Source organism: Trachemys scripta, chromosome 7 (genome assembly GCF_013100865.1).
Source record: "Trachemys scripta elegans isolate TJP31775 chromosome 7, CAS_Tse_1.0, whole genome shotgun sequence".
NCBI classification, from domain to species: Eukaryota; Metazoa; Chordata; order Testudines; family Emydidae; genus Trachemys; species Trachemys scripta.
Genome location: NC_048304.1, coordinates 126700413 through 126714151, shown reverse-complemented (window position 1 = coordinate 126714151; position 13739 = coordinate 126700413). Strand labels below are relative to the sequence as shown.

General features: G+C 46.7%; 1 protein-coding gene across 4 annotated transcripts in view; it reads right to left on the bottom strand.

Annotated features, from left to right (window-relative positions):
• Positions 1-9137, bottom strand: part of ALDH18A1 (aldehyde dehydrogenase 18 family member A1) — a 100633-nt gene extending 91496 nt beyond the window's left edge. For 2 of the 4 annotated variants that reach the window (XM_034775449.1, XM_034775454.1), the window contains exon 1: positions 8994-9137. The gene's annotated coding sequence lies outside the window, so the exon portion shown is untranslated. The remainder of the gene's footprint in view (positions 1-8993) is intronic. The other 2 variants (XM_034775452.1, XM_034775450.1) reach the window with 2 other exon arrangements.
• Positions 9138-13739: the final 4602 nt, after the last annotated feature.

Sequence of the window (13739 nt, the reverse complement as noted above, 5' to 3'; positions counted from 1 at the left end):
ATGTGTAGTGCTGGGGAGGAGCCGGTGATCATGGTACATGTAAGTACCAATGACATAGGGAAGGGTAGGAGAGATGTCCTGGAGGCCAAATTTAGGCTGCTGGGAAGAGACTGAAATCCAGGACCTCTATGGTGACATTCTCAGAAATGCTCCCAGTTCCATGCGCAGGGCCAGGTAGGCAGGCAGAGCTTCAGAGTCTTAATGCGTGGATGAGACGATGGTGTAGAGAGGAGGGGATTACATTCATTAGGAACTGGGGAAACTTCTGGAATGGGGGGAGCCTATACAGGAAGGATGGACTCCACCTAAACCAAAGTGGAACCAGACTGCTGGCACTAAACATTAAAAAGGTTGTAGAGCAGTTTTTAAACTAGGAGATGGGGGAAAGCCGACTGCTGCAGAGGAGCATGTGGCTCGGACAGAGACTTCTCTTAGGGGAGAGTCTAATGATAGAGAATCTCCAGGTTATAGTCAGGAGCAGAGGATGGAAGAGGATAAAGTAGGGGCCAGATCAGATGATAAACATTCACATAAAAAAGAATCTGATACATCAGAAAAGGGCAGACAAATAAACAGTGACAAGTTTTTAAAGTGCTTATACACAAATGCTAGAAGTCTAAATAATAAGATGGGTGAACTAGAGTGCCTTGTGATAAAAGAGGATATTGATATAATAGGCATCACAGAAACCTGGTGGACTGAGAGCAATCAATGGGACACAATCATTCCGGGGTACAAAATATATCGGAAGGACAGAACAGGTCGTGCGGGGGGGGGGGGGAAGTGGCACTATATGTGAAAGAAAATTAACAATCAAATGAAGTAAAAATCTTAAGCAAATCTGCATGTTCCATAGAATCTCTATGGATAGAAATTTCATGNGGGGGGGGGGGGGGGGGGGGGGGGAAGGGAGAGAGGAGTGGCACTATATGTGAAAGAAAATGTACAATCAAATGAAGTAAAAATCTTAAGCAAATCCGCATGTTCCATAGAATCTCTATGGATAGAAATTTCATGCTCTAATAAGAATATAACATTAGGGATCTATTATCGACCACCTGACCAGGACGGTGATAGTGATGATGAAATGCTAAGGGAAATTAGAGAGGCTATCAAAATTAAGAACTCAATAATAGTGGGGGATTTCAATTATCCCCATATTGACCGGGAACATTTCACTTCAGGACAAAATGCAGAGATAAAATTTCTCGATGCTTTAAATGACTGCTTCATGGAGCAGCTGGTACAGGAACCCACAAGGGGAGAGGCAACTCTAGATTTAGTCCTGAGTGGAGCGCAGGAGCTGGTCCAAGAGGTAACTATAGCAGGACCGCTTGGAAATAGTGACCATAATACAATAGCGTTCAACATCCCTGTGGTGGGAAGACCATCTCAACAGCCCAACACTGTGGCATTTAATTTCAAAAGGGGGAACTATGCAAAAATGAGGGGGTTAGTTAAACAGAAGTTAAAAGGTACTGTGACTAAAGTGAAATTCCTGCAAGCTGCGTGGGCGCTTTTTAAAGACACCATAATAGAGGCCCAACTTCAATGTATACCCCAAATTAAGAAACACAGTAAAAGAACTAAAAAAGAGCCACCGTGGCTTAACAACCATGTAAAAGAAGCAGTGAGAGATAAAAAGACTTCCTTTAAAAAGTGGAAGTCAAATCCTAGTGATGCAAATAGAAAGGAGCATAAACGCCGCCAAATTAAGTGCAAGAATGTAATAAGAAAAGCCAAAGAGGAATTTGAAGAACGGCTAGCCAAAAACTCCAAAGGTAATAACAAAATGTTTTTTAAGTACATCAGAAGCAGGAAGCTTGCTAAACAACCAGTGGGGCCCCTTGATGATCGAGATACAAAAGGAGCGCTTAAAGACGATAAAGTCATTGCGGAGAAATTAAATGGATTCTTTGCTTCAGTCTTCACGGCTGAGGATGTTAGGGAGATTCCCAAACCTGAGCTGGCTTTTGTAGGTGACAAATCTGAGGAACTGTCACGGATTGAAGTGTCACGAGAGGAGGTTTTGGAATTAATTGATAAACTTAACATTAACAAGTCACCGGGACCAGATGGCATTCACCCAAGAGTTCTGAAAGAACTCAAATGTGAAGTTGCGGAACTGTTAACTAAGGTTTGTAACCTGTCCTTTAAATCGGCTTCTGTACTCAATGACTGGAAGTTAGCTAATGTAACACCAATATTTAAAAAGGGCTCTAGAGGTGATCCCGGCAATTACAGACCGGTAAATCTAACATCTGTACCGGGAAAATTAGTCGAAACAATAGTTAAGAATAAAATTGTTCGACGCATAGAAAAACAAACTGTTGAGCAATAGTCAACATGGTTTCTGTAAAGGGAAATCGTGTCTTACTAATCTATTAGAATTCGTTGAAGGGGTCAACAAACATGTGGACAAGGGGGACCCAGTGGACACAGTGTACTTAGATTTCCAGAAAGCCTTTGACAAGGTCTCTCACCAAAGGCTCTTATGTAAATTAAGCTGCCATGGGATAAAAGGGAAGGTCCTTTCATGGACTGAGAACTGGTTAAAAGACAGGGAACAAAGGGTAGGAATAAATGGTAAATTCTCAGAATGGAGAGGGGTAACTAGTGGTGTTCCCCAAGGGTCAGTCCTCGGACCGATCCTATTCAACTTATTCATAAATGATCTGGAGAAAGGGGTAAACAGTGAGGTGTCAAAGTTTGCAGATGATACTAAACTGCTCAAGATAGTTAAGTCCAAAGTAGACTGTGAAGAACTTCAAAAAGATCTCACAAAACTAAGTGATTGGGCAACAAAATGGCAAATGAAATTTAATGTGGATAAATGTAAAGTAATGCACATTGGAAAAAATAACCCCAACTATACATACAATATGATGGGGGCTAATTTAGCTACAACTAATCAGGAAGAAGATCTTGGAGTCATCGTGGATAGTTCTCTGAAAATGTCCATGTAGTGTGCTGAGGCGGTCAAAAAAGCAAACAGGATGTTAGGACTCATTAAAAAGGGGATAGAAAATAAGACTGAGAATATATTATTGCCCTTATATAAATCGATGGTACGCCCTCATCTCGAATACTGTGTACAGATGTGGTCTCCTCATCTCAAAAAAGATATACTGGCACTAGACAAGGTTCAGAAGAGGGCAACTAAAATGATTAAGGGTTTGGAACGGGTCCCATATGAGGAGAGATTAAAGAGGCTAGAACTCTTCAGCTTGGAAAAGAGGAGACTAAGGGAGTATATGATAGAGGTATATAAAATCATGAGTGATGTGGAGAAAGTGCATAAGGAAAAGTTATTATTCCCATAATACAAGAACTAGGGGTCATCAAATGAAATTAATAGGCAGCAGGTTTAAAACAAATAAAAGGAAGTTCTTCCTCACGCAGCGCACAGTCAACTTGTGGAACTCCTTACCAGAGAAGGTTGTGAAGGCTAGGACTATAACAGAGTTTAAAAGAGAACTGGATAAATTCATCGTGGTTAAGTCCATTAATGGCTATTAGCCAGGACGGGTAAGGAATGGTGTCCCTAGCCTCTGTCTGTCAGAGGATGGAGATGGATGGCAGGAGAGAGATCACTTGATCATTGCCTATTAGGTTCACTCTCTCTGGGGCACCTGGCATTGGCCACTGTCGGTAGACAGGATACTGGGCTAGATGGACCTTTGGTCTGACCCAGTACGGCCTTTCTTATGTTCTTAGTACTAGCAGCATGAGACCTCCAGCATACATCACTCAAACTGAAGTGCCCCCTTGGTCCTGCAACTTTTTTTCCTACTCATTATATAGAAGTGCATAAGGAGCCGACCCTGTTCCCTAGTGCGATTTGGTGGTTTATAGCAGACACAAACTTATAACCTATCTTGTGCTTTATCTGTGAGGACACTGATCCATAACTTGGAAGAAAACGATTTTGAATGGCTATCAGCGACTTGGAAACACGTAATGACATTTTTGACAGACTGCCACTCCCCCTCCCCTTTTGTCCACTCAATCCTTCCTAAATAGATAATAACCATTGATTTGTAACATTGAATGACTAAACCTGAAACAGTAGCTCTGAGCCATGTGAACTACTCAATTCATCTCAGAGAATGTGCCCATCCCCCCTCCCCAGTGCTTGAGAAACCTATGATGTATATCAAGTATGCCAGTTCTCCACTCCTCACTGCAGTTGCAGAACAACTTGGTGCATCTCCTAGCATGCCTGTTCTCATCTCCGCGCCCACAGGGTCAGGGCTTTGCCAAATGCTTGCTCACCTGGGGAGCAGGGAGAGGGGGATCAGACTCTTTCAGAGGGAAGAGCCCTCCCCCACCAAGATTCAGGCTCACACTGGGGGCAAAGAGATGGGCTCAGACCCCAGCACACACATGAAATTAGGGTGAAGGGTTCAGTCCCTCCTCTCCTCGCCCCCCCTCCCCCATCTTGACACAGACACAAAGGAGGGAAGGATAATGGAATGAATTTGTGGTGCACCTGTCCCTATTCTCCCCCAGTTCCCCTACCACTCACCCCCAAGTTCCCTTGCCAAGTGTCCCCACTTGAACCTCCCAAGCCTTCGCCCATCCCCATTACCTCACTCTCCTCACTCCAGTCCCTCTATTTCCCACACTGCCACCTAATCCTCCTCCTCCAGCAGGCAAGTGAACGACTACGTTTTTTTCCCTTCAAAAATACTTTGATTACATTCCCCATCCTCCCCCCCCCCCCCACACACACACACAAAAGATTTTAGCAACAAGTCTTCAGACCTTTTTCTGATTTCTGCACTAAGCGAGATACATTGAGCCTGACCCACCCAGCTAGGGTCAAAGGTTACTTCTTAACCCCTTGAGCTATCCAGCTGCAGTGAAGCTCTCCTCACTATAAACTCCCTGGGCTCCTTCGTCTGCACACGCTCAGTGCAGTTTCTTTAGCTCTTGAACATACATAAAATAAAGAACTAAACTTTTTGGCAAATATTCTGATCCACCAAAGGGGCAATGGTTGTCAGACATTAGTTGAGCGTAATCCTTGAAAAACTGAGACCCCTGTTGCCAGGATTAGAACCCTGGTTTGATCCTCAGGTCTGGGCAAAAAATGTTGGTAGACTGTTAACCTTAGGAAAAGCAGTTTGGGAGGGCCTGTATCTTAGAAACCCCTTTGTCACAGGTCCCCAGATTTGGACCATCCAGCACCCTCACAAGTTACACCAAATTCCAAAGCAAGCCAAGTAACTATGCAGATTTTAGAGCATTGAAATATAAATGCTGGTCTAAATCTACAGCAGGTCTGGTGGTCCACTATAACAGTGTTTTCAATACAGTAACTCCTCACTTAAAGTTGTCCAGGTTAACGTTGTTACGTTGCTGATCAATTAGGGAACATGCTCATTTAAAGTTGTGTAATGCTCCCTTCTAATGTCGTTTGGCAGCCACCTGCTTTGTCTACTGCTTGCAGGAAGAGCAGCCCGTTGCAGCTAGCTGGTGGGGGCTTGGAACGAAGGTGGACTGGCAGCCCCCCCATCAGCTTCCCGCTCCCCTAAGTTCCCTGTGCAGCAGCTGCCCAGCAGGCTACCAATTGCAGCTGTCCCGCCCCCACACTGCCATGTGCTGCTCCTGCCCTCTGCCCTGGAGCTGCTCCCCGAGACTCCTGCTTGCTATGCAAGGGGGGAGGGAAGGAAGAGGGGAGCTAATGTCAGGGTGTCCCCCTCCCCCCTGCACCCCGCTTACCCCATCTTCCATAGTGCGGAGGGGACCACCAGGGCTCAGGACGAGGGAGCTTGCAGTCTCAGCAAGCTGATCTAATTAACAAGACAGTGTAGAAAGGGGAAATGGGCACATCTCCCTCCATTCCTGCTGCCTTGTAGAGTGAGAGATTTAACCCTTGAGGGCTCAGGCAATTGCTAGTTCATCATTTAGCAGTAAAGGAAATATCCCACCCTCTGATTCCTCCACCTCAACCAAGCTTCACAATCATCATCACTGTGTACCAGTATTAAATTGTTTATTTAACATTTATATATATAAAAATATACACACACAGAGTATATATATATATATGGTGAAAAAAATGTCCCTGGAACCTAACCCCCTCATTTACATTAATTCTTATGGGGAAATTGGATTCGCTCAATATTGCATTTTTCAGGAACATAACTACAATGTTAAGTGTGGAGTTACTGTATTGCTTCCCCACAGTGGTAGTGGGTGTGATGGAATGCTAAATTGTATTCTATTGTTCAGCCAATGGTGGCGCTGTGTGTAACATAACTTATCTAAGTTAACTTCAGCCCTACCTGGCAGAATATTAAAGGAGCTTATAGCGAACACATCTGGTGTCTCCCCCGTTGAGAAGGAAGCTTTGTGGCCAGTCCATATCAGGTACAGAAGCCTGGCTTGTTAGCAGCAGCCTTGCAACCTACCCTGTACAAAGAAATACATAACAGCGGGCCCCATGCACTAGCTGGGGTAAGACTTAAGTGACAGATCCTTTGTGGCCCGATCAGAACCATCAGTTGATACACTCCTCAATGTGTGTACAAAATATGAACTTGTTAGAATCTGTCAATCTTAAAACAAGCTGCTTTTTTTTCAGAAGCTTTATCTCAGGAATCCCTTGGTCACATGGCTCCAAATTCAGATCACTAACTCTATTTTGCACCCCCATTACTCTCACCAAATTTCAAGATAATCCAGATAACCATGCCATTTTAGAAGAGTTGTCCTTTAAGGTTGGGAAGTTTAACTACAGAGGAGCTGGTGCTCACCTATAAAATAGTGGTCTTGGTCATCAAAAACACCTTTGCTGGGTCTCTTTGAAACCTATTATAGTGCAGAGGGAAACCGAACAAAAAAATTCATTTCAATTTCGAAGAATAAGGTAGGGACACTATGTTGGTCTTTTTAAAAAAAATGCAACAGAAGAGAGTTACATTACATATGAAGAGGGATAAAAATATTTAACTCAAAATATTCCTTTGCAGATCAATGCAATCCAAATAAAACTGGAGAAAGGACAAAAGCCAGACTACGGTATTGTAATTTATAGCCTGAGTTTTTCTGGGGGAAGGAGAGTTTGGGCTGGCAGGGGGGCGGGGGGAGAAGATAGATAGCTCAGTGGTTTGAGCATTGGCCTGCTAAACCCAGGGTTATAAATTCAATCCTTGAGGGGGCCACTAAGGAATCTGGGGCAAAAATGTCTGGTGATTGGCCCTGCTTTGAGCAGGGGGTTGGACTAGATGACCTCCTGAGGTCCTGATAGTCTATGATTCTAAGTGTTTATGGCAACACATTTTAATCCTACATCATAATCATTTATCTAAAATAAGACTACACCCCTCATTTCATAATATATTTTTAAACTTAATCTCTTACTGAGATTTTAAAAAAAAATCTGTGATTCAAGTAATTTGTAAGTTACATCCGTTGGGTCATCTTTAGTTACTATTATATGACAGCTTTCAAAGAATGAGCAGGTTAGAGGGACACAGTTTCTTCTTGCAGAAGCTGTGCTAGTTTGATCCTATTATTTCTTTTTGTGGAGATGGGTTGTGCAACTGCAACAGTCTTATCACTGAGTGTTACACTAAAACCTTGGAACAACTGTTAAGTGTCACAGGAATGTCACCTGGTACAAATGCTTGAACAGTTTATCTCCTATTCAGAGGACTAAGCCCCATTGCCAGAAGCAAATACAAAACATTAATGGGACGCACCAATGCGGTCCAGGTGCATCACCTCAGCTTTCAGGACATGTACTGGAAAAGTCTTTCAGGATGCTGCTTCTGGGTCTTGTTTTTTAATTATTATTTTAAAGTCAGCTTCAGCCTATTAGGTATCATAAGTTTGATGTTCAACCCTCCAGGGGCTGGAAGAGAAAAGGAGCCCTCCTCTTCCACCCCCCTGGGGTCCCACCCCCACCCAGCAGGGGTTAGAGTCACTAATGCTCTACCCAAACTGACTACTGAAAATGTAAGGATGGCTGTTATTTTACCCCAAAGCACAGACTCCTTTTTTCCCCACACCTTCCTCTACCAAGCATAGCTCCAAAATGTTTGCCTTTGCTACTCATAGCTTTCCAGAGCAACAGCAGAGTAAAATGGATACAATCAACTGTTTGGCTGCTGCCCACAGGCTGAATAGCAACAAGGAAACTGACTAGTCGTGTTCATGTCACTCTGCTAAGGATGCTTAAGAAAGTTCTGCAGAAGTCAACAGGTTAGCCACCCCTCCCCCCTCTACAGGTATCAGAGCCTTCCCTGGTACAGGTCAGGGATCTGTAACAGTTTTCTCTACAAGCCATAATCTTAGGATAACATGCAACACTCACAGGACTGTGTACAAGAGTTGCCAACTGCTCTGCTTATGGGACCAGGCAGCACATGGCAATTCAGTGTCCCTCAGCAGCCTTCACCACGGTAGTGAGAGAGTCCCTCCCCCCTCTGTCTGACAGAGGAGCACACCCTTCTTGTCTCAAGAAAAACAACAACCCAGGAACAGGTTCAGCTACCCAATCCCAGTCAAGGGCAGGCACCTCTTCCCTTCGCAGCACAGGAGTCTTGCTGTCGCTGCAGCGGTGCCTGCTTGTCCCAGACCGAAAGGGTCGGGGAGCAGACGGGAGAGGGCAGTCAGCCTAGCCGAGCTGGGAAGCGGCAAATGAGTTTGCGACTCGCCGCTAGAGAGGGCCTGGGGCACCAAGACACCACAATACACCCCGCAGCCGGCTCAGAGATCCTCCGGCAGCCTCCGCACCCCGCATACCCACCGCTCCTGGCATTCTCCGCACCCCCACCCCTGGTCATACCTGGCAGCCTCCACCCTCTGTCATACCGCCCTCCAGCTGCCCCCAGCCACCTCCACACACCCCCGCTACCCCCAGCAGCCCCCACCCTCTAGTCATTCCGCGCCCCACAAGGTACCCCCAACTCCCGGTGCCCCTCACCCCGCCCCCCTCCACTGGCCGGACCGCGCCAGCCCCCATTCGCAAAGCCACTTACGCACTTTCCGTTCGCCCGGAGGCCCGGCCGCTGCGCTGGTAACGGGGAAGACGGCGGAAAGTCTGAGGGGAGCGAGCGAGGCGAGCTCCGACAACCCCCTCGGGCAAGGGCAACTTCCGGTCCCCCGCCCCGCCCCGCCCCCACCGCGTTCGCCCCGCCCCCCTCACACGCACAGGGCGCCGGAGCCCCCGCAACGTCCCTAGCCCCACCCCAGTCCCACACACCGCCCATCTGGGGCGCACTTGGTGGCACTTGCCCTCCCTTGGGTGCCTGTCTCTGGGTCTCAGTGTAGGGTGTGTGGCCTTGGGTCTGAGCCACGTGCCTCCACCTGGGTCACTGCAATCACAAAGTCCAGGCCTTAGGAATGTGGGTGATGCCCAGGCAGATAACAACTGTCTGTTTGTATTGGGGTGACAGCCACAGGCCCCAGGAAGGGAGAAAGTTTCCTTGGTTGAAAGCTTTATTTTCTTGTCAAATACAAATTAGAAACAAAATGGTAAGGGACCAAATTTACTCTGGAAACACATTGAGCCAGGAAACAGACAAGTTGCAGATGTGATCCATGTGTGAACTGGCAATTTCCTGAGCTGCAATGTTAATAAAGCTGTTACAGAGACAAGGGGGGTGAGGTAATAGCTGGACTCACTTCTGTTGGTGAGAGAGAGAAACTTTTGAGCTTACAGGGCTTTTTTTCCAGATCAGTTTCCTGGGACCAATATGGCTACAACAGAAACTGCATACCATAAAGCTGTTATAAGTTATTGCACTTTCTCAGCCAGGCGGAATATGCCACGTGACTGAGACCCAGGTAGGTGGTACGTGCCATGCAATCAAATCCCAGATGAATAGCATGGACTCTACAACTGAGATTAGGGTGACCAGACAGCAAATGTGAAAAATCAGGACGGGGTGGGGGGGTAAGAGGAGCCTATATAAGAAAAAGACCCAAAAATTGGACTGTCCCTATAAAATCAGGACATCAGGTCATCCTAACTGAGATCCAAAAGGATAGCACCCACCCTGTGACCGAGATTGGGGCATGTGCTGTGTGACTGAAAACCAGATGATTGCCATGCACCATATGACTGAGACCCAGATTGGCAGACCGTGTCAGTCAACCAAAACCCAGATTGGGATGGGGCAATATAGGTGAGGACAGTCTAGGGTACTGGGTGTGTATGGTACTGGGGGGGAGATGGAAGAACAGATGATTGGAAAATTATAGGGTGGAATGGGTAGGGAGAAAGGAGGGTTGAACTCTTACTCCCAGGAGATCTTAAGATGGGGGGAAGATGTGTACTGTTTGGTGAGGAAGGGAAGGGAGGTTTCCAGACCTAGCATCTCCTTTTCATGGGATCCCAGCAAAACCTTTCAGCATCCTCCTGCATCAGTCAGAATCCCATTTTTCCTACCTGTGGTGAAGAGCCAAGCAAGAGTTTCAGCTGATGCTAAAAGGAACAGGCTACAGCAGGAATAGTGGATCAACTGGGTTTTGTTTCCAAAACTTGTTCCTTTCCTAGACTGTAGTGGAGTTCTGACCCTGCAGTATCATGTGACATGGGGCAGAGCAGCCAGGTGCAGGACACAGTATTGTTCTGATCTGTTGACTGACTACTTTCATATCATATCTCAAAGAACTTTAAAGCTGTAAATCACCCCCACTACTATTTGGACTTTGAGACTTATTTTCCTGGAGTTGTCATTGTAGATTTGACAACATCAAAGTTTATTGCCTCTTCACCTTACCTACCCCAAGATTACAGGGAGACAGGGCAATGAGGACTAGTGGGGAAACCTGAGATGAAAATAGTACAGTGGAAGATTAATCGGTAAGAGAGTGAGAGGTTTGCAATGAGAGATGGAGGGCATATGAGGGTTTGCCACTGAAAATGTGCCTCTTGCAGAGTACATGGAGAGAGCAGCACAGGTGAAGGTAAGAGACCCCCTGTAGGCTCTGGAGCAGACTATCAAACTCTGCCACCACATTCTTCCCCTTACCTCTTCTCCTGAGCACAGCACAGACCCATGCTCAAGCACAGTGCTGCTGGAGTTCAATTTAACCTTGTATTTTTTAAGCATTTATGCAGTTATCCTCCAGTTCTTATCTATGATTCAAGGATGCACCACTATGACAACTATAGGCCACTGAAGAGCAGGTGATTGCATAGCAACTGCTGTGTACCACTGAAGGGCAACTGTCAAGCAAATTATACCAGTGTCAGCGCTGCTATAGCTAAGATTGAGAAGTACATTCTGTTTAAAATGACAACTCTTCTAAGTAAATCCAGACACTCAGATTGTCCTGAAATTTGCTCTGCCTTATGGGTATGGGCAGCCTGGGATGGCCCTGCCCACAATCTGTCCCCAAGCCCCCTCCTGCCTGCCTGCTTCCATCCATTCCCAATCCCTTCCCAGTGTGGCCAAGAGGCTGAGGAAGGAGGTAGGCTGGGGCTGGTATGTACAAGGCCCAGGAGGGCTGGGCCACGCTGCGCGCACCGCTTACCCATCTGGCACTGGAGGTGCTAGGACCGTGCCACCCACCCAGCACAGCACTGGGGCTGGAGGCGCTCCAGCTGTGCTGCCTGCCCAGCTTACTGTGGGTGGAGGTGCATAGAGAGGCCCACGGCCACGGAGTGTGTGTACGCTCTGGTCTCTAGCATGGGGGGGGGGCAGAAGGGGAAGGGGGCCTGGGGCAGAGGGGGAGGGGCTGGGGGCTAGCCTCCCCCAATCATGTGTTCACCCACCGCCCATGCTCATGGGGGTGCTGGGCAGCATTAGTGGTCCAAATTTGGGGTCAGCTGAACAAGGGAAAATAAATACAGGATTACAAATGGGAAAATACAGCAGGGTACAGATTATCCAACAAGTTCTTGGAATGCATTGGACACAACATTTGATTACAGAAGGTGGAAAAAGCAACTAGAAGAAAGGCTGTTCTAGATTTGATTCTGGCAAACAAGGAGGAACTGGCTGAGATTTTGAAGGTGGAAGGCAGTTTGGGTGAAGGTGATCATGAAATGATGAGTTCATGATTCTAAGCCCTGGTCTACACTGGGGGGGAGGGGGGGAGTGAAGGGATTGATCTAAGTTACACAACTTCAGCTACGTGAAGTCGACGTACTTAGATTGACTTAACGTGGTGTCTTCATCGTGGTGAGTTGACTGCTGCCGCTCCCCTGTCGACTCTGCCTGCGCCTCTCGCCGAGCTGGAGTACAGGAGTCGACGGGAGAGCGCTCGGGGGGTCAATTTATCGCGTCTAGACTCGATGCGATAAATCGATCCCTGCTGGATTGATCACTACCCGCTGATCCGGCGGGTAGTGTAGACATATCCTAAGTCATAGTAGGATGGAAAACAGCAGAATAAAGACAATGGACCTCAAAACAGAAGACTTTAGCAAACTCAGAATTGGTAGGTAAGATCTCTTGGGAAGCAAATCCAAGGGAAAAAAGAGTTCAGAAGAGTTAGCAGTTTTTTAAAGAAACATTATTAAGGGCACAAGAGTAAAGTGTGTTTGAAACTGGTGTGCTCACTGCACAGAAGGTGGCAAGGACGTGTGGTATGTGTTTTAACCAGGTGTGACGTTGCACTCCGTAGTGTTTTATGGAAATATGCTTATGATTGTAAATATGATGTAAATGAAATATGCTTTCTGTAAAAGGTCTCTTGTAAAGTATCGTTACAAAGCTTATAATCAAGCTTATAATGAACCTGAGCTAGACCCAAGCACTTTAAATTCAATAAGAATGATCTCTAGGCATGTTGCTACTAGCCACCTCTGTCAGTTTTTTAGGAAGGAGAGAGGGGGAAAATGTGCCATGCTAATTTAGAAGGGGGCTCTAACTATTTTCAGAAAGATAACAATTTACACATACTCTGCACAGATATGTGAGAATGCCTGCTGGGTATATTGCTACTTTTGCACCTGAGGGATTATTATAGGAGAGCGTCAGCACTGATTACATAAATTAGGAGGGGGGGGGGGGGGGGGGGGGGGGGGGGGATGAAAGATAGGATAATATAATCATGATTCCTGAACAATGGACCTGAGTGTGTTTCAGGTCAAAGCATTCCTGGTATACAGCCCACAGCAGGAGGTACTCATAACTTTTTAAAATTCTTATAACCTTTTTGGTGCAGATCTAGGAATATGGGGGGCAGAGCAGTGAGGGGGAATGCATGTGCAAGGGGGAGCAGTGCTGAGAGCTGAAAAAGTGCAGGAAGAGGAGGAGAGATTAGGAGGCAGAGGAGTGGGGGGGTCAACAGGAGAGGAGTTTGGGGCTAAGGCAATGGAGATAAGCGGGGTTGGGTGGTAAGGAATGGGAAGGGGGTGGGATACTGGAAGGGGGACATGTGAGTAGATGTCAAGGGGAGTACAGGGAGATTAGGGATGCGGAGCTGGTGAGCCCCACCGTCTATCCTCCTATATGGGTGCTGGAATCTGGGGGGGCCTTGCTCCTTTAGGGAGGTCTGAGCCCCTCTTCCTGTGCCCACAGCCCCATGCAAGCTGGCTTCTGGGGAATCCTTACCCCTCTGGGTAGGAAGCTGAGAACAAGTATGTTTAGCTATGCAGTGCTAAGACTGGGATGAGAAGTTGAAAATGGGCATGCTTGGTGCATATTAGGCTCACAAGCACTTTCCACAGGGTGTTCTCATTCAGCTGAGATCACCACATTGAGATGAATGGGCCACTTCACACACTTCTGAGTCTTCTATGTTGTAGCGGGACGTGTACAGCCCCTTCT